Source organism: Papio anubis, chromosome 2 (assembly GCF_008728515.1).
Source record: "Papio anubis isolate 15944 chromosome 2, Panubis1.0, whole genome shotgun sequence".
NCBI classification, from domain to species: Eukaryota; Metazoa; Chordata; class Mammalia; order Primates; family Cercopithecidae; genus Papio; species Papio anubis.
Genome location: NC_044977.1, coordinates 26,428,811 through 26,452,015, shown reverse-complemented (window position 1 = coordinate 26,452,015; position 23,205 = coordinate 26,428,811). Strand labels below are relative to the sequence as shown.

At 36.3% G+C, this 23,205-nt stretch overlaps 1 long non-coding RNA gene across 1 annotated transcript; it reads left to right on the top strand.

Moving 5' to 3' along the window:
* The first annotated feature begins 33 nt into the window (after positions 1–33).
* Positions 34–22,720, top strand: LOC103881549. The gene is made up of 3 exons (XR_002520253.1): positions 34–1,785; positions 21,467–21,524; positions 22,459–22,720. It is a non-coding gene; the product is annotated as an uncharacterized LOC103881549 (long non-coding RNA).
* Positions 22,721–23,205: the final 485 nt, after the last annotated feature.

Genomic DNA, 23,205 nt, shown 5'->3' with positions numbered 1-23,205 from the left:
TGATTTTGTATCCTGAGACTTTGCTGAAGTTGCTTATCAGCTTAAGGAGATTTTGGGCTGAGACGATGGGGTTTTCATCGGGGTACAAGAAAACAACAACCATTAATCTTTCTCTCAGTGTTATTTTATCTAAGGAAATAGCTAATCTAGTAGAAATGTTAAAATCATAGACAATTGATAGAAAAGAGGCTCTGAAGTCATGTAGCCAAAATTTGTCATTGGTTAGAAGAGAAAAATAAAGCCACCAGAGATATTCCTAAATCTCAGCAGCTCAAGTTTGAATGCTTGTTACTTACATGGATGCTAGAGAAAAGGTACTTTTGAAATGCTTTCTTGTATCAACAAATATTTATTAGTGTCCAGCCATTGAGGAGTTTTATTCAAAGTAGAGACAGACATAGTTTCAAAGGACATTTAAGTTCAGATAATTATGTTGGTCCTCTCTGTCTCAGAGACACACTCTTTGGCATCTACTCTTACCAAAGATAATAGGATTGTGGATCTCAAAAGGGTGACTACTTCATCTTACTTAATTGACACTTTATAAAGTAACACTCATCAGACTTCAACAATAACACACAGTATTTCCTTCAAAATTGCTTTAACCACTTAGCAAAAATATTACTTGGCAGAATTATATTTATTGATGTTTCTCTGGTAAAAGACTGTCAAATTAGAAGAAATTATTGTTCTTTACTCTGCAGGTCTGACACACAAGGTGGCTAGTTAGAGATTAATTGTGATTGGAGAATGTAAAAATGCTCTCATTCGTTCATGTTTTCATTCAACAAATATTAATTCAAAGCCTACTAGATGCTTGGGATTCAACATTGAACAAAGCAAACAAGCATTCTTGCTTGCCATTTTAGTAGCACCATACAATTTTATTAAGATATGGTATGTAAGTTTTCTACTACGTTAGAAGACAATACTTATCAAACCATAAACAAGTGGAGCAATATGAGAAGTATTGGAAATAGTTTGGGGAATCATATGGTAAAAAGGATGGTCAGAGTTGGCCTTATCGATGTCTTCTGGAGAATGCTTGAAGAAGAGAGAATTAATGTGGAAGTTTTGATTAAAATTCTGGACAGTATTACTGTCTGAACATAAGATGGCACTTTGTTTGAGGAATAGCAAAGAGGCCAGTGGGACTGGGGCAGAGTGAGTGAGAGGGAGAGAGGTGAGATCATAGCGGTAACAGGTGCCAGGTCATATAAGACTATTCTGGAAGCTTTGATCTTATAGTGAAATGCAGAGCTATTTCAAGGTCTGAAGCAGATGAGTACATGCTCCTGACTTTCTAATTAAATGTTGTTGGAGAAAATTATGTTTATCTGATTATCTAAAATAAATCTTACATAAATTCACTTAAAATATGTATGGAAAAGAGTTGGAACTTACCTCCAAGTTAATGTCAAATTGCTCATTCAACAATAAATATTTATCAAACACACTATATGCCCTCACAATTGACTTCAAGGCAGAAAAATGTTTGCCATGTTTAATGATTTTCACATGTCTACTTCAAGTTTACATATTCATATTTTTAGTTAGGTCTTATTTAAGAGAAGCTATTCAATAAGTATATCTCTAAAGAAAACAGATGAGCTCTGACAAAAATTAGATAATGAGCTCATTGTTACTGTTACTTTTCCATAGGAATCTGTTTCAGAAGAATTTACAAAAATTTACCTGAGCAGTTTTTCCTTACTACCTTTGTGTTTACTACAAAAGAAACTGAAGAAAAATAATCAGATGGAAAGATGACTTTAGGAAAAATAGGTAAGAACGATGCTAACATTTTCTTAAGGGGCCTATTTGTAAAACTGGTTTGTATTATTTCTACCGAATACCTATTGGAGATAAATTATTCACACAAAACCAAACCATTACCAACAGAGCAATCTGAGAAAATGAGCTTATTCTTAGATATCTGGAAATTGTTTTCATTTTGAATTTTCTTTCAAACCAATCTAGGATAACTGGTTATTGTTAGCATGACCATGTAATTCAGGAAAAGGGGGAAGCAAGTTTGACAGAAAATGCATGTGATGCTAATGCATCCTCAACTTTAAAAATTCTATCCCTTTAATGCATTGCCCTTTCACAACACAATTTGAACTAATCTTTCCTTCACATTGTCTTTAACACCCTTTCATTCCTCTTTATTTATACAAATTGCTCCAAATTGTGGAGCAATTTGTCACAAAAGACTACTTCTAATAACTTATTAACTCGCTTCTTTGACTCCAGAACTCATTTAAAGACTTACTGCCTATATTTAAATTCTAGCTCAGAAATGGGCTACCTTGGGGATCCTTGGAAAAAATTTGAATCTATCTTAGCTTTATGTTCTCCCCTGTAAGAGGGAATAATTATAGTATAAATCTTTAAGGATATGTAAACATGAAACTATCCATGTTGGTCTTCTAGCATAGTGCCTATTATGCAGTAAGTGCTGATTAAATTTTAGTTATTAGTATTGTGCATCTCACAATCCCTTATTACTTCCCATACCTAGATTAATGTTTATAAAGCCCATTCAACACATTAACACCTAAAATAAAAACCTTTCAAGATTTTATCTCTTCCCATAACATAAGGTACTTTTTCTTTAGACTTGTATTACAAGTCCCTATGGGCTAGAATGTCCCTATAGTCTAAAATGACCTAGAGTCCAACAGTTTTCCACGGATATATCATACAATCTTTTTCTCTTAAGGTCTATTTTAGCCAGATGGATCTGTTCAATGTTCCTAAACCTGTCCCCTACAATGTGCCTTACAGAGTCTACCTTCCTTTATTCACACAATTACCCACACCTAAAAAAAATTTTTTTTCTCTCTAAGTCTGAATCCCATTGATTTTCAAGGGTCGGTTCTAGATAAATTGTTCTGTGAAACAATGACTACCCCTTCTCCTTAAATTCTATAGCGCTTCTGTCCCGGCGCGGTGGCTCACACCTGTAATCCCAGCACTTTGGGAGGCCGAGGTGGGCGGATCACGAGGTCAGGAGATCAAGACTATCCTGGCCAATATGGTGAAACCCCGTCTCTACTAAAAATACAAGAAAATTAGCCGGTGGGGCGGCGGGCGCCTGTAGTCCCAGCTACTCGGGAGGCTGAGGCAGGATAATTGCTTGAACCCAGGAGGCAGAGGCTGCAGTGAGCGGAGATCGCAGCACTGCACTCCAGCCTGGGTGACAGAGCGAGACGCCGTCTCAAAAAAAAAAAAAAAAAGAAATCTATAGTACTTCTATTGCCTTTGTCTTCATTTGTCATATGTCATTTATTATTGCTGTCTGGGCTTTTCTTTGTTGGTCATTAATCCCAAGATAGTTTGGAAGCTCCTAGAAATGATGGACCATATTTCTCTGTATGCACTGTAGAACCTGGCACAATACTAGGCACAGACTCAAATGTTGACCAACGTATTGTTCCTAATGTACAATGATCCATGTAGTGTATGCATTCAATTTAATCTTGGTGAAGTGATGAGTGAAAGCAGTGCAGATATGTGTCAGAATAAAAAGCAGGGGCACTAAATCATTCAAGAACTGATAATGAAAGCCCTGGAAAAAATGTTTTATGTTTTATTAAGAGATAGTAATCTTTTTTATGAATACTGTTTTAGGTATTATTGCTGCGACTTTTTTTGGAACCAGGCAGATGCTGATAATCTAAGATGATCATAATCTTCACGCTAAATGCAATCCTTATAAATGTTAGAAACTTGCTGAATATATGTACACGGAGGAGAGAGATTTAAGTGGTTCTTCCTTCGTTATGTTCTTGTGATAATAAATACATATAAAACAACATACGCTAAAGTTAATATTTGATTATTGGAAGGGCATTTTGAAATAAAACCTACATTCTCAAAGAAATTAGATAAGGAGATCTCAAAGAATATTTTTAGATCTATCTGTTAAAGGAAAAAATATTGAAAACCTTTCTGGAAGATTATGTATTATACATTTTTTCTTTCTTTTTTTAGAAGAGTTGAACATAGCTGTACTTTCTATATATATTGAAGTCCAAGTTCTATATACACCTGAGTCTCCCCATTTGGGAAATTGGAGATCTAATAAATGTTGACCCTGTTTATAAAAATGTTGACTACTACACAGCAACTAGCCTAGTGCCGTGTACTCTAGATCTTAAATTCTTCCAATTGACATACTATTCCATTTCCTTATATATATGGAAAAATAATTAATTATAGTGATGATAATTTTCAAACATCCGAAGTAAGTCTCCCTTGCCTACATTAGCCAGTAAAAGAGTGAAGGTGAAAACAGAATATGTTACTGAAATATATGTTTGTTCTATATCAGCAAAAATGGTTAGAAATTAGGAGGTATCTATCAGCTTTGTTCTAGATTTACTTCACATTATCATGTTAAAATCATTGAAATTGAAAAGTTTTTCACATTTTCAAGAAATTTTTCCATTTCAATAGTTTTAAACATGAATCATTCAAATGTTTGGCGAATTACTGTCTGCATTGATGACATATATGTTATTTCATTTGGCATAAAATAATTTTCATAGCTTTCCAAATACTGAAAATTACCACATCCATTATAGATGTTTTTCTAACAATTATCTTGATATATCTTGATATAACTCAAGTTCTAGTTTTATTTTCATTTTAAATTTTACAAAATAGTGATTGCTATTCTCATTAGGTTGTGCTCTTTAAAAATTTAATTTCAATGTTGGCTATCAACTATTTTCCCAAATCATTTTCTCTGTTTAGGGTTTGAGATTTTTGTTTTATAAAATGATTATTTATCTTGTGTTCCATTGTTGATTAACTTTAAACTTTTAAAATATATAATATGGCCAGGTGCAGTGGCTCACGTCTGTAATCCTAGCACTTTGGGAGGCTGAGGCGGGCGGATCACCTGAGATCAGGAGTTCGAGACCAGCCTGGCCAACATGGTAAAACCCCATCTCTACTAAAAATACAAAAATTAGTCAGGCATAGTGGTGAGCATCTGTAATCCTGGCTACTTGGGAGGCTGAGGCAGGAGAATGGCATGAACCTGGGAGGCAGGGGGTGCAGTGAGCCAAGATCGTGCCACTGCACTCCAGCCTGGGTTACAGAGTGAGACTCTGTCTCAACAACAACAACAACAACAAAAAGCATAATATGTAGACTATATTAAAAATATACCATAATTAGCTAATATAATGTTAATATAATGTTGAATTGACTAATTTAAATTATAAACAAATAAATGCTTAGCCACAGAAATTTCCCAACTAAGAACTTATCCTACAGATGCATTCACAGAGGTATTAAAAGATACATGATCAAAGGTATAGCTCAAACAATATGGAGTATTGTTTTCTAATATCAAAACTAACATACATTAGACTATTATGCAGTTACTTAGAGGAATGAGTCAGTATGATATGTACAAATAAAATACAGTAAGATTATATGTAAATATTAAAATCAGAAAACATTGCAGAGCAGGATTTATTTTTTGATCTAGTGTGTTCATATATATGTTTGTATGTATTTATATATAAACACAACCATAAATTATATATATACATATATATAATTTCATAGACTATGTCTGAAAGGATCAGCCAAAATGATTAATAATAAATTTATCTTTTCGTTTAACCAAATCACTTTTGAGGATAGGAATTAGGCAGCCTAAGCTTGGGAGTGGGCTAGATTTTTATCTTTAATTTCTTCTATAACATTTTAATATTTTGTTACGATAATAAATTAATTGTATAAGTCAACAACACAACATGATTTAACACTTGTCACTTTTTGTAGGTGTTGAGATGTTCGATAGATATGAAATAAGCATCTTCACCTCAATAAATAAAAAGACAGGAATTCAACTCTAGGATTTTTATCATTGTTTGTAAGAATGAAAGATGAATGCATTAAGGATGTGAATTTGTTGTATTTACCACTTAGAGAAAAAATTATGATCGGTGCTTTTTGACATTTTCATAAGAGGACTGTAAAACTCCAATTTTATAAATTTAGAATGACATTTGAAAGTATAGCCTTCTGTGTAATTGTGTGGCTTTGTTGTCCTACTGTCAGTTATGATTGACGCTTAATAATTAGATGTGGAGATATAAAGGATGGTGAATTTTGTTAAAGTAGCTTGGATACTGATGAAAATTGTCAATTCTCTTAGAATGCTTGAGCAGAACATCAAGATCACAAACTTCCAGTTTCTCTGAGTAAGAGAAGAGTTCTCTGTGTTACAAAGGCAATTTATTAAAAAGTAAGAATACCAAATCTATTTGAGTATACATTAAAACATATTCTGCCCAACATATTGGTTATGCTCCTAATGGTTAGCATTTAGAAGCAAAATCACTTCATTTTAATAAAACTGTATGACCCTATTCCATTTGTAAACATTCCTTATTCATGCTGGATATATTACTTTATAATATTAAAAGATATCCATAGTATATAGCAAATAGGGGTTCATCAATCTAAAAAGACTGAAATCAGAATATAACCTTAAATGGAAATGTAGAAAATAATCAATTTCTTTTTTAAGGCACTTAAGCACATTAAGTTAATGATCTCAAAAATTCTAGAACATAAGCCAAGGTATATTTGACCTATTTGGGGGCAGTTCTGTGACATGATTATGTGGAGAATTCTATTGCTCGGTTCTATTTTTTCCATCCAAAAATATTTTTTTACTGCTTGAAATGGTGAAAAAAAAAATCATTTTTGGGAAGAGTCATCTATAAAAGCTCTCCCACTGTATTATTATTTTAAGATCTTTGTTAACTTAATTTTCTTCAAATCTTTGGTCAAAATTTTTCAAGAAAACCACCTTTTTGCTCATTCTCAATACCTTGCACTTTTTGTTGGCTTTCAAATGCCACAGAAAATACTTTGATTATTACTTTTGTGTTGTTGTGACAGCCTTATATGTGTATATTTCAGGTTTTCTCATTTCTCATTTCCTTTATTAGTGCATTAAGTAGATATGACCTCATATCACTATTCATCTGATTTTGATATCTCCTCTAAGGTCTTCTAACATTCTGTCTAAATAATCAGTGGGAAAAATCTTTTTAGAAATTACCTAAGTGTTTAAAGATCAAATATTCTTAATAGCATTTGAAACATTTTTTATAACATGTAAAACTGATTATGGTGATTTTTTCTGTTAAGTTCAGATCAGGCCTTAGATACATGCTTTTGTTAATCATTATTTGGAAATTGGAAAAGATAAATCATATTTCATATGAGATACAGTGTATACTTATTTCATATGAGAAAGCTGAAATTGGTGGAATTAGGGGAGGAGAAAGAAAAATGAATTAACAAATTATGTGTCTTTTGCTGTGTACTGGTTTGGAAATAAGAATGGTATCTGAAAACAGAAGTAACATGAAATTGTATTCAATACTGCAAGAACATGATGTTAGTTTTTAAAACTTTTTTCCCCTTACTCCTTTATATCAAAATGACTGTTAATAGTCTTCCTTCCACCATATTCCAAATTTGAAAATTAGGTTAATAAGCTTTAATGTGTGTTTTTAATGGAAAAAATTTTAAGATCTTATATTGTCCTGGAAAACATTTTACTTCTGTAGAAAACAGAAGAATGAAATAATGACATATAGAATGGTATAATGGAAACAATGTTTATGAGGGTTGTTGAGAAGTTTAGATTATGATGTAGCTATGAAACCAGTTGGACATGATTTCAGACATGTTCCTATCCATTTCTGAGCCTCTATTTCATTTGTAAAAGGTGACTAAATTGAATGAGAAAGCCCCTTCCAGCCCTAAGATACTATGTCTCTAATACCAAGTTCCCTCTGGAGTCAATATGATGGTTAGTATATTGTCACAGCAACTCATGTAGTTCTTACATGTAGTAAGACTCAACTCTATCTGTGAATTGATTATTGTTATTGTTGATATTGATTATTGATTATTATGGGTGGGAATTTTATTCATTAATCAACAAATATTTAATGAGTACTTACTAAACTCTAGTCTCTGAGCTATGGGAAGTTGTTGAATGAAGAACATATGTTCATGTAACTTAGCATCATATCACAATTATAATGAAGGATAAAACTTCACATATCACATCAAAGTCAGAAAAATATATAGTAATAAGTTAGGTATTTTTTGAATTAAATATGTTTGAATTAAAACATATTACTACATTAAATCCCGTTTTTTTTGAGATGGAGTCTTGCTCTGTTGCCCAGGCTGGAGTGCAGTGGCATGATCTCAGCTCACTGCAACCTCTGCCTCCCGGGTTCAAGCAATTCTCCTGCCTCGGCTTCCTGAGTAGCTGGGATTACAGGTGCCCGCCACCAAGCCTGGCTAATTTTTTTGTATATTTAGTAGAGACAAGGTTTCACCATGTTGGTCAGGCTGGCCTCGAACTTCTTACCTCATGATCCACCTGCCTCAGTCTCCCAAAGTGCTGGGATTACAGGCGTAAGCCACCGTGCCCGGCCAGTAAATCACTTTTACATATCAAACATTTCAATTTTCACAATAACACTGAGGCAGTTATAAAAGACACACACAAACAAACTGCTCTGCCCATTTAAAGTATGATGTAGGTAGTTTCAGAGAAGGAAAGGTCTGTAGCGGGGCCATACTGCAGTACAAGCCTCTCTGCCTCTTGGGCCTTATACTGTCTTGGAGATATCTGTGGTAGGAAAACACATAAGAAGCATTTGGTACCTCTCAGTAGAAGAAACATAATCTAGTTTATTCTGGAGCTTTACAGATAATTATATGCCTTTTGAACAGTTTCTCCTTTTTGTTACTGGACACTGGTAAAGATAGAATGGTTCACTGTGGTTCATCAAATAATCATGTGGTCAAGAGTTTTCCTCAGAAGCTAGATCCAGAATTAAGATAAGTAGGCCCATCAGAAATCTACTGTAATATGGAAGTAGAATATCTATCATAATGCATAAGTATTGCCCAAAAACATGATTTAAGCTTGTATCTTAAGCAGATGACTTAGATACCCCCTCTATCTCTCCCCAAACCATTCACTCCACCTCCACCCCCCACCACTATGTCATTCGCTTTTGTACCAGAGCCTTTGATTCTGCTTTCATTATGGCCACACAGGAATTTGGAGGAGGAATAAAGCAATGCTTTATTTACAAATATGTTGTCTTGTTAGTCAAGCCAAAAATAGACCATGATTATGCTACTGTCTCACTCAAGGGGTCGGGGGTGGTGGGAGGGTGAGGCATCAAAGATCCAATGGTGAGGGAAAGTTAATGGGCAGGCTGCATTTGATATACCTATTCATCCATTTTATGAGGAAAGAGAAGCAGCCCAAAGCAAGAATACATAGAGATTCATGAGCAGGAATAAATGGCTTGGCTAGATGGCCAGGGTCTAAAAGAAGAAAAAAATGGAAGCTAGGGGACAATGAGTAATGGAATAGAGGCACACAGATGTACCTTGCATAGTGGACATAAAACGTCAGCATTTTTATATTACATGCTAATATTACCAAAAAGCTGTCATTATGAAAGAGACACTAAACATCCAAATAGATAAAATGATCTAGCCAATTAATGTCAGTCGGCCTCTGTCATTGGCCACTCCAGTGCTTGCACAAAGGACACAAAAAGGAAATAGCCATGTGAGAGGGATGGGAGCTCTGCATGGACTGAAGAACATGGGCTCAAACTCATCAAGACTTATCTATCTACTGGCGCTACTGAACCTTCAATCTGTCAGCAACAGAGACAAATAATCTATCCCTAATGCAGCAGCATCCTCAAGAAAACCAACCAGACACTTTGTGGCAAGTTGACTACATTTGACCCCTTTTACCCTCCAATGTCAACAATTCATTTTCCCAATAATTAGTATATTTTCTGTGTATGAGTTTGCCTTTTCTGACTGCAGGATGTCAACTTGCACCACTAACCAAGGGTTTACAAAGTGATTCACTGAAATAGGATGTCACTCAATATGTCAGATCAAGACACCCACTTTGCAGAAATAGAGTGTAGGAGTGAGCACATGACCATGCAATCCTCTAGCCACACTCCACACTACACCACCCAGAAGCTATCAGAGTGATAGAGCAACAGAACGGACTGGTGCAGGTAAACTGAGGTGCTAGCTTGGAGATGATTCCTTTCAAAGACGGGGCACTACTTTCCGGGATGCAATATACACATAACATCAAAAGTTGGCAAACTTTCTGTAAAGAGTGAGATAAACATTGTTTTCGGTTTTCAGGCCGTATGATCTCTGTGGAAGCTACTCAACTCTGCAATTTTAGTGTGAAAACAGCTTTAAATAATATATAAATGAATGGTTATAACTGTGTTCCAGTAAAACTCTGTTTATATAAACAGGCAACAGGATGGATTTGTCCTATTTGCCATAGTTTGCCAATCTCTACGTGAGTAGATAGATGTCATTTACATAGTTTCTTGTCCCTAATAGGTGGAATACATGAGTTTGAGAATCAAGGGATTGAAGCAAGGGTGGCCATCTTTAATATCACTTCTGTTTGTGTTTCTGTCTGCACACATTTTTTTTTTAATCACTTCTAATTTTGCTTTATGGAAATTTTGTGCTTTCTTTGCACACAACTCTGTTTTGCAGATTTTTTTTTTTTTTTTTTTTTTTTTTTGAGACAGAGTCTCGCTCTGTCACCAGGCTGAAGTGCAGTGGTACAATTTCGGCTCACTGCAACCTCCACCTTCTGGGTTCAAGCGATTCTCCTGTCTCAGCCTCCTGAGTAGCTGGGACTACAGGTACACAACACCATGCCCAGATAATTTTTGTATTTTTAGTAGAGATGGGGCTTCACCATGTTGGCCAGGATGGTCTCCGTCTCTTGACCTCATGATTCACCTCCCTCGGCCTCCCAAAGTGCTGGGATTACAGGCGTGAGCCACCACACCTGGCCCTGTTTTGCAGATTTAAAACTCCTGATACCCAAAGGGAGAACACTTTCACCATGGACATAGCAAGAGTCCTATTGCATATAAGCTGTGGTTTTCTCCTGGTCACCTTGAAGTCCTTTGGACAAGGGATAAGCAGGACACACAAAGAGTCACAATCCCAGCAGGGAATGGACTCTGATCATCAGGGGGAAGTAAGGCTGATGTTTTCCAGTTACGAAACAGCATTCTGTGTTTGGCTCCCAAGCGATCCACTTGCATGGACAAGTACAGCAGCTGCAGTCTTGGAGGCACATGGTGACCACAGACCCAAAGACCAGGTGAGGTGCTAGTTGAAGATAAGAAAAATTTAGAAAAATACACTGGTTTGATTTTTTCCCCTCTGGATAAAGGAGAGAGATGCTGAGGACTAATTATAGCCCTAAGATCATCTACAGTTGCATGGGCTTAATTCATCCCATAAATCTTCTTCCTATAAGTCAAAGCCAGTTAAAACAAAAAAGCTCATCATAACTATAACTCTTGTCATTCCAAGTCAGAACATATGTAAAGGAATAGAACTGAGCAGTACAATGGATGAAATATAGTGGATGCTGTTATGTATTGCCTGGCTTCTCCATTAGAAATGAGGCGTTATTTTCTATAGCTTCTGGGAGCAATACTATCTGACAGACTTCAGCTTTTGATTCTTTCTGTAAATTGCCTTGGGCTGGAAAGAGCTCTTTTGTCCAAGATCACATTGCCTTCTAACAAACAGCTCGCATCCAATGACTGGGCAATGCAAAACATAAAGGTCTGGCATCCTCAGTGCAGGCAAAACAACTTTGAAGGGGCCCTCCATGTTGGGTGTGGACTTTGTTAGATCTGCATGCAGCCCAATTTTCTTCATTGTCTAATGACGCTTCTTTTCCTTCCTCCCTCACTTCCCTTCCCTTCCATATGTTTTGATCCCGAGCTCTTCTTAATAAATATCCTGCCTAATGATCTCTAATTTTACAATCATGTATTCAAAGGGAATCCTACCCGCAGTAGAAGAATTTAAGAATTAAAGTGGTTTAGCCAAACCACTTTATCCAACATCACCAAAGATTATAGTTTATTAATGCCCACTAAGCCCCCAAAATCATTTAATTCACATCTGAAAAAAGAAAGGACAAGAGTCCCCTCTTGACTGTCGGAGACCTGCCCTCCTGAATCTACTGGTCAGACCTTTTCAGTAGAGCGCTCTGGTGAATTACCTGTTAACAGTACTCTCCCAAGAGTGCTAGTTACCATTTCGTGCAAACAAAGCTCATATGTGGAACTGTTAAAATGGAGAGCTCTTCTGGAGGCTGACTTACTTGATTATAACTCTACTGATGGCTCCTGGTTGTACTGAGTACACCAAAGTTTAAAAGTCCCTTCAAATGAAGAAACTGGACAAGGGATATATAGGATCTCTCTTATTATATTTTTTAAACCTGTAAGTGAATCTACAATCATCTCAAAATAAAAAGTTTAATAAGAAAAGTTTACTAAAAGAGCCTTCTTACCCACCCTGCAACAGGATAATGTACTACTTCTTCTGTGACCTGTCTTCTGTGTTGAATGGTTAGTATCCATCGTGCATTCAGATTGAAGACTCCTGGGTCTATTCCATGGCTTTGATTGTCTTCCAGTTTTACCTTGAGGACAGTCAGAGACCTCTTCTGCAAGAGAACTAGCTCAGATAATCAATTGCTTTCTAGCCATGTTTCTGGAAATGTCATATGTGCCCATAAAGTATTGGGGCATATTATGCAAGTAAGTAAGAGGTTCTAGAGGTGCTCTTATTGACCCATTTTTAATTTCTGCTCAAATCAATTTTCTATTTAACAATTTGTATGAATGACATGTGTTTTGAAAACATATGCTGTGTTTAAGTGTTATGATATTTTAAGAACATCATATGGAATTTTAGATTGAGTGACTCTTTTGAGGTAGTGTTTTGGAAAATGGAAAAGATATTACAGAACAAAACGGAAAATTTATGAAAAAATAGCTTATAAAGAATATACTCACAATCAAATAAAATAAGCTGCAAAATACAAAGCAGAAAAAAATTCTTGTAGACCCACATCAGGTTTAAGCCACCTCGATTCTGTAGTCTGTTTGTGCCACATGTAGCCTTGTGTTCAGGCAGGAAGTAAGTAGGGTCATTGGTGTATTAGGGACGGTCTAGGCATAATGTAACTTAATGCTGACTTAGAGCCCATTGCAGGCACCTGAGCACAGTGAAGGGCTTTAAAGACTGGTAGTGCAGCCCACAGCCTCAGAAGAGCATTTCTTTGGAAGAATTGCAGTTTCCCCATGATATTTACTTAACATCCCTTTCAGACTTAGTACTGAGGTTGATTGTTTGCATTTAAAATCTAGTTAAGCCACTGGAGCCATGGTTGCTAGGAAATCAGCACTTCTTTGGAGACTGCTTTACCATCTCCCTTCTAGTCACACCTCTAATTAGGAAGAGCCAACAGGTTGCAAAGTTTGTACTCACTCTTTTTCCTCTGAAAGATCACCAGTCTAAAAATCACTCTTCCAGCACATTCCATTTTTCTATAATAAAACCTGTTTATGTAATACATTCCTTTGGGTTTTTATTAAATTGTCTTCATTAACTAGGCCTTCACCTATCCCATTGCACTTATTTTCTAAATGATCTCAATGCAGACTTCCATTGTCAACAGAGCCGTTCCAGTCCCCAACCCCTGCCACCAGAGGAAACTGTTCATTTATGAAAAAAACCAAAGGGTTAACATTTACAGTTGCTCATATAAATAAGAGACCTATAAAGAAAGCTCAATAGTTAAATAAGTCACAAGGATATTATTTGTGCTGCTTTTCTCACATTGACAAAATTTTACATCACGGGGGCAAGTATTTACTATTTCCAGTCTGAGGCGTTACATAGTTTCTTTGTTGCCATTTCTTCTTTTTACCTCTGGTCTAAAATAACACTATTTTCTCAAGTTATCAGGCTGTGACACTACCAATTTCCTGAAATAGTGGGAACATGATCTTCCAATTCAATATACTTAAAAGGTTGGGCAGAGCTTAATAGCCTGAGAAAATAATAGCAGAAAATTATGTGTTCCGTCACTTATACCAGTCGTGCAGATTACAGAATCTCAGATTAGCATTTACCCAAGTCATAGAAGAAGGGCATTATAAAATATTTCATATATTTCACATCTCTTTTTTATTAACTTGCTGCCTTTTCAAGAAAAACTATGTGGAAATATGTTGTGAGGCCACTTCTACATGTGCCATGTGACAGGAGAGCCAGGCTGTTTGCTGGTACTTCAGGCAATCAGAGCAGAGTTCATTTATCTAATTAGTATTTGTTGGCACCTAATAGGAACCTTGCTAGTAGCGAAGGGTAAAAAGAAATAAGGATTATGTTTTCTTTGCTAAAGGAATTTTTACTTCATTTAAAGGAGAATAAATATCTGCACACAGAAGCATGCAAAAACCTAACACTATTTATCAAAGGCAAGGACTGATTATTTGTAACCCACACTATTGAAGAAACTATGCAAAGAGTGCTTAGCCTGGTCTGACATATATTGTACAATCATAATAGAATATAATTGTTTGGTCACATGAATAATAACAATAAGCATTATCTCCCTCAAATATTCACCTTAAGAGACTATATGTGTCTTCCTATGATATCAACATCACTTACAATAGTTCTAAACACTTTCTTGAAATGGCCTTCAAAGTCTGTCACTCAATTTTTGAATATGCTTTATCATATATAGAGACTTTGAAGTTGGATTTGGGAGTCAGAAACCATCAAATGTCATTTAAAAATGAGTCTGGTGTATATTATGGGTAATTTTTGAATATGATTTTATTTCAAAACTGAGATGTGATTCTAAAGTAATGAGATGCTATAGAATTTTCTTCTATGTCCTGGAAAGCAATCTCTTCTATGAAAAAGAATAATAAAAATATTATTGGCAACATGTTTTAAATAAGTACGTGATCTCCAATGAGCGAACACTTCTATTCCTGTGTCTATCTGGCTTTTTCTGGCCAATTATATTTCATCTCCTTATAAACTTAGTAAATTATAAAATGATAGTATCTTTTACTTTGTTTTGGCTATTAGGAAGCTCACAGTCAAATTCAAAACTTACATTTTTAAAAATCCCAGTACATTTTGTGGTAACTTTGCCCTGAGTCTGATTTTCTATTTACCTTATTTTTCCCTTTCATTTGTCCTTATTATGTTTCTATACTATTGCAGTGTATATATTTCATATATTATTTCAAATGTGTTAGGAAAAGGAGCTGGGTATAAATACACGTACTTTTCTAAACTTCAATTTTTTCTCTATAGACACATATCATAATAATGAATAATTTATTTAGAGTTGTATATTTTTATTTTATGCAAACAACAGAGAAGAAAGGATAATTGAGAGATTGTTCAGTGAAAGATCAGTGAAAAAGTAAGGATGGTTATACATTTCATGAAATTTAACTTTATAGTAAATAGACTCTAAAATTTGTTTTCACTTTATAACAGATTGACTCAAAATCTCACATAATATTAAACAACAGCAAACATTGGTTTGCTAGATTCTAGGGATTATCAGTGAATAAACAAGAGATATTAGGTTGGTGCAAATGTAATTGCAGTTTTTGCAATTAAAAGTAATTGACACCTGAGGTCAGGAGTTCAAGACCAGCCTGGCCAACACGGCGAAACTCTGTCTCTACTAAAAATACATTAAAAAAAAAAAAAAAAAAAAAGCTGGTCATGTTAGCAGGTGCCTGTAATCCCAGCTACTTGGGAGGCTGAGGTGGGAGAATTGCTTGAACCTGGGAGGTGGAGGCTGCAGTGAGCCAAAATTGAGCCACTGCACTCTAGCCTGGGTGACAGAGCAAAACTCTGTCTCAAAAAAAAAAAAAAAGTAATTGATAAATTACTGAATTTTCTGAAACATTAAAGTGTCGGAAGTCATGAGCACTATTCCATCTATTTTATGAGTTAGCCATGATTTTTCAATGTGAGAAAATATATATCTACCTTGTCTCACACGCACACCTGTAATTACATGTGCAGGCTATCATCAGCCAATTTGGCATAAACGGATAAAGCTTAGCCTCTTTGAGTTTTAATCAATTATTGATTTCAGCACTTGAATTAGTGAAGCAACTTGATGTTCATGGCAACATGTAGTGATGATGCAGTATTTGCAAATTATGTATTTCCAGTAAGTTGCTTTGACACTTAGAAAACAGATCTAAATTTAAATAGTCAAGGTGCATTTTCATCTTACTTAAAAAAATAGTGTTATATGTTGGTGTTATTAAACAATCAAATGCCCAAAACATGTTAAGTTCTGTGTGAAACTTTTTCAGCAACTAGCACAGCTACCCTGCTACCCTAGAATCTTAGGTGTTAAGATAGCTGATTACACATGATGGCATGAGAATAAATCCCTATTACTCTGTATGTTCCCTGTAGTGTTGAACATTACGGAGTTTGGAGTCAGATAGATCTGGATTCATTATTTAACAAATTATAAATTTGTTGTCCAATTTATTTACAGTAAATGGGGATAATTACATGTACATTGTACATTTGTTTTGAAAATTATGCATATTGAAATTGATTAGCTCAGTAGACCATCAATAAATATTGACTAATAGTAAGTAATTATAACAGTAGAAATAGTAATAAAAATAGTAGAGATAATATTAGAGTAATTACTCAAGAAACAATTGAGGATTACATATTAAAATGCAAATATTAAACAATATTTGTATATGCAAATCTATGAATCCGGTAGTCCTATAAAGCATAATAAGGAGTTTGCCTTGTAGTTTCAGATGATGAGGCGTATGTGCACAGGGAACTGAAATTGAACAGCAGTGGAGATAAGGGCTTGGATTTTTTGGTGACTTTAATTCTACCACCATTTCTGACACATAAAAAAACTGCTTGAGACCACTAGCTCCCTCCCCTGATAATGTCTCCACTTCCCTACCCTGATCTCCTTACTAGCTAAAAGAAAAAAACAAAACTGGCTCTGGACAAGAAAATGGAATTTGAGAAACACAGAGGTAGATAATGTGGCAGTGGGAGTGCTTACCCATATTTCTTTTACTTATCTTTCTGGGCAAATGAGAGGATAAACAAAATTTATTCTTGCATCTAATCTTGTCCATGCGGCCAATTTCTGACAGCCAAAGACTGTCAGTAGAAGTGGTTTTTGTCCCTTACAGGCCATAGCGTTGAACTGGTAGGATGAGGCCTCCAACAGTCTGTTCTTGTTTATTGATCAAGGAAGTTCAGTGTTGCAGATGGTGCAGCTACAGGATGGTGAAGCTCCTAACTGCAAGTAGGGAGGGATTATGCTGGACATATAGCAGAATCTATCTGTACAATAATCATTGCTGTGGAAAACCACAAGATTACTTTTTGTTACCACACCTAGCATATTTTGATTAATATACATGGGTAGAAAAGATTTTGATTCACTGTGTCTGTCTCCCTCTCATTCTCTCTCTCCATCTCGGTTACTATTCTTAGTGTTTAATTTAAGTATTAATATGTCAATAAATACCAAGTTGATATAAAAGGAGCTTAGTTTTCCACTTTACAAAGGTAAAGGGAGATAACTGCAAAAACTAAATTTATGAAAAGTATATATTCTTCTCCTTCCATATAAATTCAAGGTTCTCCATGAAGCATGCTTTTATGCTTTTATAACAGTAAATATAGAGCTATAATCTGTGTTTTCATAGACAGTTCAGTGCTCTCCTATTAGGAAATGTCCATTTTGACATGAGTTTCTTCACCCAGCAGGAAAAGTCCTGAGGGACTTGAAATATAAGGAGGTCTCCCAATTACTGCAAGCTAGAAAATCAACAAGTAAAAGAGAGATAGACATTCCCCACCTTTGAAAACAGAGGTGATCTAGTTCATATTTCAAAACTATTTTGTCTGATACAGAATCTCTCTGTGAGACTTCCTGTCTCTTTTTGTTTCATGCCCAAGAAGTCTGAAAATAAACTCCGCAAGGAAACCTAAGATAAGTCCACTTCAGTATATTTATGAAGACCCTGGCCTACCAGAAGTTCTCTAATTATAAAAATTTGTGTAATTTTTTGAAGCTCAGAAAGACAGAATACTAGAGGGTGGAAGGATTTACAGGAGACAAGAACCCAGATGCAATGATACATGACCAATGTATGACATTGTTTTTGTACCATTTCACCATAAAGATGGCAGACAGGTCTGTTTAACAGATTTAGCAAATGTTAAATAAATATCATTTCCTCCAATTAGCTATCATTTTACAGCAACTAGACTAAGGCATAAAACTAGGCTCTTCCTCTTATTTAAGAGATTGTGCAATAAGGAAGGCAGGGTGGGCAGAATTTTGAAAAGTCACATATTGGAGATTTCTTTTCCTGTTATGTCTGTAAGAAGGCTGCAGTTTTGTTTTGTTGTTGTTGTTGTTTTTTTAACCTAAGCTAATGTGAAAAATTTCTACCACATGACTTTATGTGTCAGTGGGTAGACTAATCCAATGAAGATTCTGTCCTCTGGACCAATGCCTAGAGGTCCCAGAATCCACATTAGCCTTAACCACAATTCCCAACCTTCCTACAACTACAAGACGTGTCCATGATCCTGACCCCCTGACACTCTTCGCATTCTCTTACAGTCATTGATCAGATCAATGATAGGGAATATCTCATAGAGAGATCCAATGAAAACCCTTGTATTTCTAAATGTTTCTAATAAGTATGTGGCAGGGAAGCCTGCATAATTGGGAAAATGAGGAAGAGGACAGGTTGTGCATAACCAAGAGCTATTTGCAATGATAAAACAACAGATGTTCGCATATGTGCACATACAAGTGTGCATGTGTGTCTGCTCTGTAATCCTGAGTTGCTGGTGATTTACCCGTGAGATAGATCATATACCTAAAAATACAAGACATGAATGAAGGATGTCTAAATTAAATTAAACAAAATAAAATCACACCTAAAGTAATTACCTTTATATGAGGAAAAAAATGCTTAACGTCCATATTATTTTTCACATAGCTGGAGTGTTGTTATCCTGAGCAGAAGCGATGCTGAAAATATAGATAAGCAAGGAAGCAAATAAAATCATATTGTGCAGGGTAGGAGTATCAGGACTACAGTCATTTGCCCAGAAGTTTCCCGGCTGTGAATATCTCCCAGTGCTTAATTTTCTCTCAAATGGATCACAGATCTCACAGCAGCAAAGTAGGCAAGAAGAGGATCTGAGATATGTTAGCCCTTCCACAGTCTGTTAAAAGTCTTTGTGTTTTCCTTTTATTTCAATACTAGAGTGTTGCTGCTAGTTTCTTGTCTACAGAATAACCCTGGAACCCCTAGTAAGTGCTCAACATGTATTTATCAAAAAAATTGTTTCGAGTTGTTCCCCCGTGTTCTTAGTGAATGACAGGTATTTGTGAACAACTGTTCAGGGCTACAGCCCAATATTACGAAGACTGAGATACAAAACTGATACTAAGATACAAAGACTGAGAAGTAAAAACTGAATCCATGATTTGCTCTCATGACTAAAAAATCTCAGCCAACATGATGCTACCTGAGCAAAACACTCCACTTTTTGCTGTTACCACTGCCAGATATGCCCAGTAAGTTCCCGGCCCTAAGATCTCCAATGAGACTTCTTCAATATACCTCCTAAGGTTCCCAAACCCTAATTTGAGTTAGCCCCTTAACATGGAGTCATATGTTCCTATAAACTGGTGTAATCACAGGAGATCGAAGGGTCCTGTTTTGCAGCTGAATTTCAAAATGAGCTGGATAATTTTATGACCAGCAATAAAACTGGTAGTTATGAGAGCTAAAATATAAAAAGCTAATCAGATCTCATGTTTCAGGACATAAACTTGTCACCGTGTACATTAACAAGATTTCCCCCCTTAAATGGCAATATTGTATGTTGTAGAGGATGTTCACTTTTTAGTCATCTGTGCCATATGGCTTTTTCCTGGGCAATTCGATTGAGTGTGCATTTATTAGGTGTCTAATGTGCACAAAGCACCATCATAGGCAGATCTCCATAGGGTAAAGGCACTTGCAAAATAGAATCTGGCATAATCTAGTTGCAGAGGAAGATGTGTGTAACCAGAGCATATGGTTTTGGGGTATCAAGAGTCACAAAATTCCCAGGGGTTTGAGTTACAAAAAGGCATGTCATATTCCTCAGGGCAACTGTAAAAGGGATATTATGACTAGGAGTTAGCTATTTTCTTTTCTTTTCTTTCTTTTTATTTTATTATTTTATTTTTATTTTTTTTTTTTGAGATGGAGTTTCGCTCTTCTTGACCAGGTTGGAGTGCAATGGCGCAATCTCGGCTCACTGCAAACTCTGCCTCCCGGGTTCAATTGATTCTCCTGCCTCAGCCTCCCGAGTAGCTGGGATTACAGGCGCCCGCCGCCAGGCTAATTTTTTGTATTTTTAGTAGAGACAGGGTTTCACTATGTTTTTCAGGCTGGTCTCAAATGCTATTTTCAAATATTAACACCCTTATCCAAGGTTGAGATGCAGGGCATCCATGCAACCCCTGGGGAGGGTTCTCAGTAACAATCCTAAATGTCAAGGAATTTCTAAGGGACCATTCTTCTAACAGCGGAAGAATGTTAGAAAAAGCCTAGCTTCCCTTAGCCTGGTATGAGTTTCTTATCTAAGGGAGCTTTAAACCTCAAAAAGCAAATGCATTTTGGGGGATTTTTTCAAAACTCTATAATCTCTTATAGACAAGTCCATCTCTGTGAAAACTATTATATTTGGAGGAATGTTTTCTTCCATTTCTGGCAGAGGAGCTGCGATTCTTGGTGGGAGTTCATCAGAAATACTAGAGAGTGGGAACAAAAGGAGATGCTAGGAGACTCAGAGCACTGGGGAAGAGAAGAGAACATATCTGCAAGGTCAAACTCTAGATGCTGAAGGGTAGCTTAGTGAGGAATATCATTGCAGGTGTCTGGTTTCAAGTTTTCCCTGCCACTTGGTGGGAGACAGGAAATTGTGGGCAATTTCATTTTCACTGTGGCGGCAAAGTCACAGGGAAGAAGTCTTGGTAGGATGGGATGTGAAACTAGGAAGCCTAGAGGAGTGGGATGGGGGTATTTACATAGCTAGTACAGCCTAAGTTTCTCCTATAAAGAAAAACTAATATATGGAGCAGAATAAAATAGGTGCTATATAATAGAGAGCAAAGGATGTGGAATAGCAGAAAAATAAGCAATTAAGCCTGAATAGAGGGGTAAGGGAAAGCTTTCAGAGAAGATAATATTTTAACAGAAATTTAGATAAGTAGGAATTTTCCAGTATAAGTTGCTAGAATAAGAACAAAAGAAAATAGGCTAACTGTTCCTGTTGTTCAGCAAAGAGTTGATACTACAGTGAAATAGAACTATAGTTTCTTTGTTGAAAGAAAAATGAGACTGGAAATTTAATCTCAGGTTTGTAATTTCTTCAGCAGACAATGGGGAAGCTTTAGAGAGAGGATGACGGTGACCTGAAGTATTCTTAAAGACGTAAGTTTGTAAGCACTGTGGAGGTTGGTATTGAGAGTGAAGAGACAAGAAACAGAATTCCCACTGCCTGGAAAATTATTTCCCATCTCTGTGCTTAATTAGAGAAGGGGCTCAGCACCAAGTCTTGGTTTTGACCTTCACTTATCCCGGGAAACCTTCCTAATTCTCAGGTGTGGATTAGGACAAAATTATTATTATCGAGGTGTTTGTCCATATCTGCCTTAGACTATCCACTGCATTAAAACCTTTAACATGTCTGCCTTATTCACTATTTTCTTTCTTATTCCTGGGCCCTGCTGGATACTTGGTGCATATGTATTGGGTAAATAAGTAAAGAGATGTGTGAATTTTTTTTTTTTTTTTTTTTTTTGAGACATGGTCTCGCTCTGTTGCCCAGGCTGGAGTGCAGTGGCTGGATCTCGGCTCACTGCAAGCTCCGCCTCCCGGGTCCACGCCGTTCTCCTGTCTCAGCCTCCCGAGTAGCTGGGACTACAGGCGCCCGCCACCTCGCCCGGCTAGTTTTTTTGTACTTTTTTTTTTTTTTTTTTTTTTTAGAAGAGACGGGGTTTCACTGTGTTAGCCAGGATGGTCTCGATCTCCTGACCTCGTGATCCGCCCGTCTCGGCCTCCCAAAGTGCTGGGATTACAGGCTTGAGCCACCGCGCCCGGCCGATGTGTGAATATTTTGAATAAATCAGTTGGGAAAAAAAGGCATAAGAGAAATGGCTATAAGAATGAAAACATCAGAAACGTGGAAAATAGTATGCAAATGATTGGAGATATATGAGATGTGGAAAGGGAGGGATTAATTTAAAGATGCCTCCCATGTGTCTATCCTGGGTTTTGAGATAGGATAGTAGGATAGTGATACTACCTGAATTATCCAGTTAGAGTTTGGTACCTTTCATACGGTATCTCCTCCCTCTACAAACAGGGTTTTGGTTGAACTGTTTGAAGATTCCTTATTCGTTACAGGAATGTGACCATGGTCTACCCATATAAATACCCTCCAGGCCAATTCCTGAGATGGGAAGGTATGAATAAGATCCTGGTGCCAGCTAAACAGGGTCTGATAACTCTTCTTGAAAGTGATTCCTTACTGATACGTTTTGGCTCTGTGTTCCTACCCAAATCTCATATTGAATTGTAATCCCCACATGTTGAGGGAGGGTCCTGGTGGGAGGTGACTGGATCATAAGGGTTGTTTTTCCCATGCTGTTATCATGATAGTGAGTGAGTTCTCACAAGATCTGATGGTTTTATAAGTGGCAGTTTCCCTGTGCTCTCTTCCTCTCCTGCTGTCTTCTGAAGAAGGTACCTGCTTCCCCTTTGCCTTCCACCATGATTGTACGTTTCCGGAGGCCTTCCCAGCCATGACGAACTGTGAGTCAATTAAACCTCTTTGTTTATAAATTACCCAGCTTCAGGTAGTGTGAAAATGGACTAATACACTTACCATCAAGCAATTCTGATGGAAAATGAAGACAGAATTTGGGAAATTTAGATTGGATTGTGTAGACAAGTGGCTGCCCAGAAAAAGTGTCAATGGACCCTTTCCATGTATTCCAAAAAACATACGTGAGAAAGGTGGAAATTTTTTATTGAATAATTTTCTAGGATAAAATGGTTCAGGTCTATGAAGTTATAATATTAGCACTATAGTAATAAAATAAACCAAATA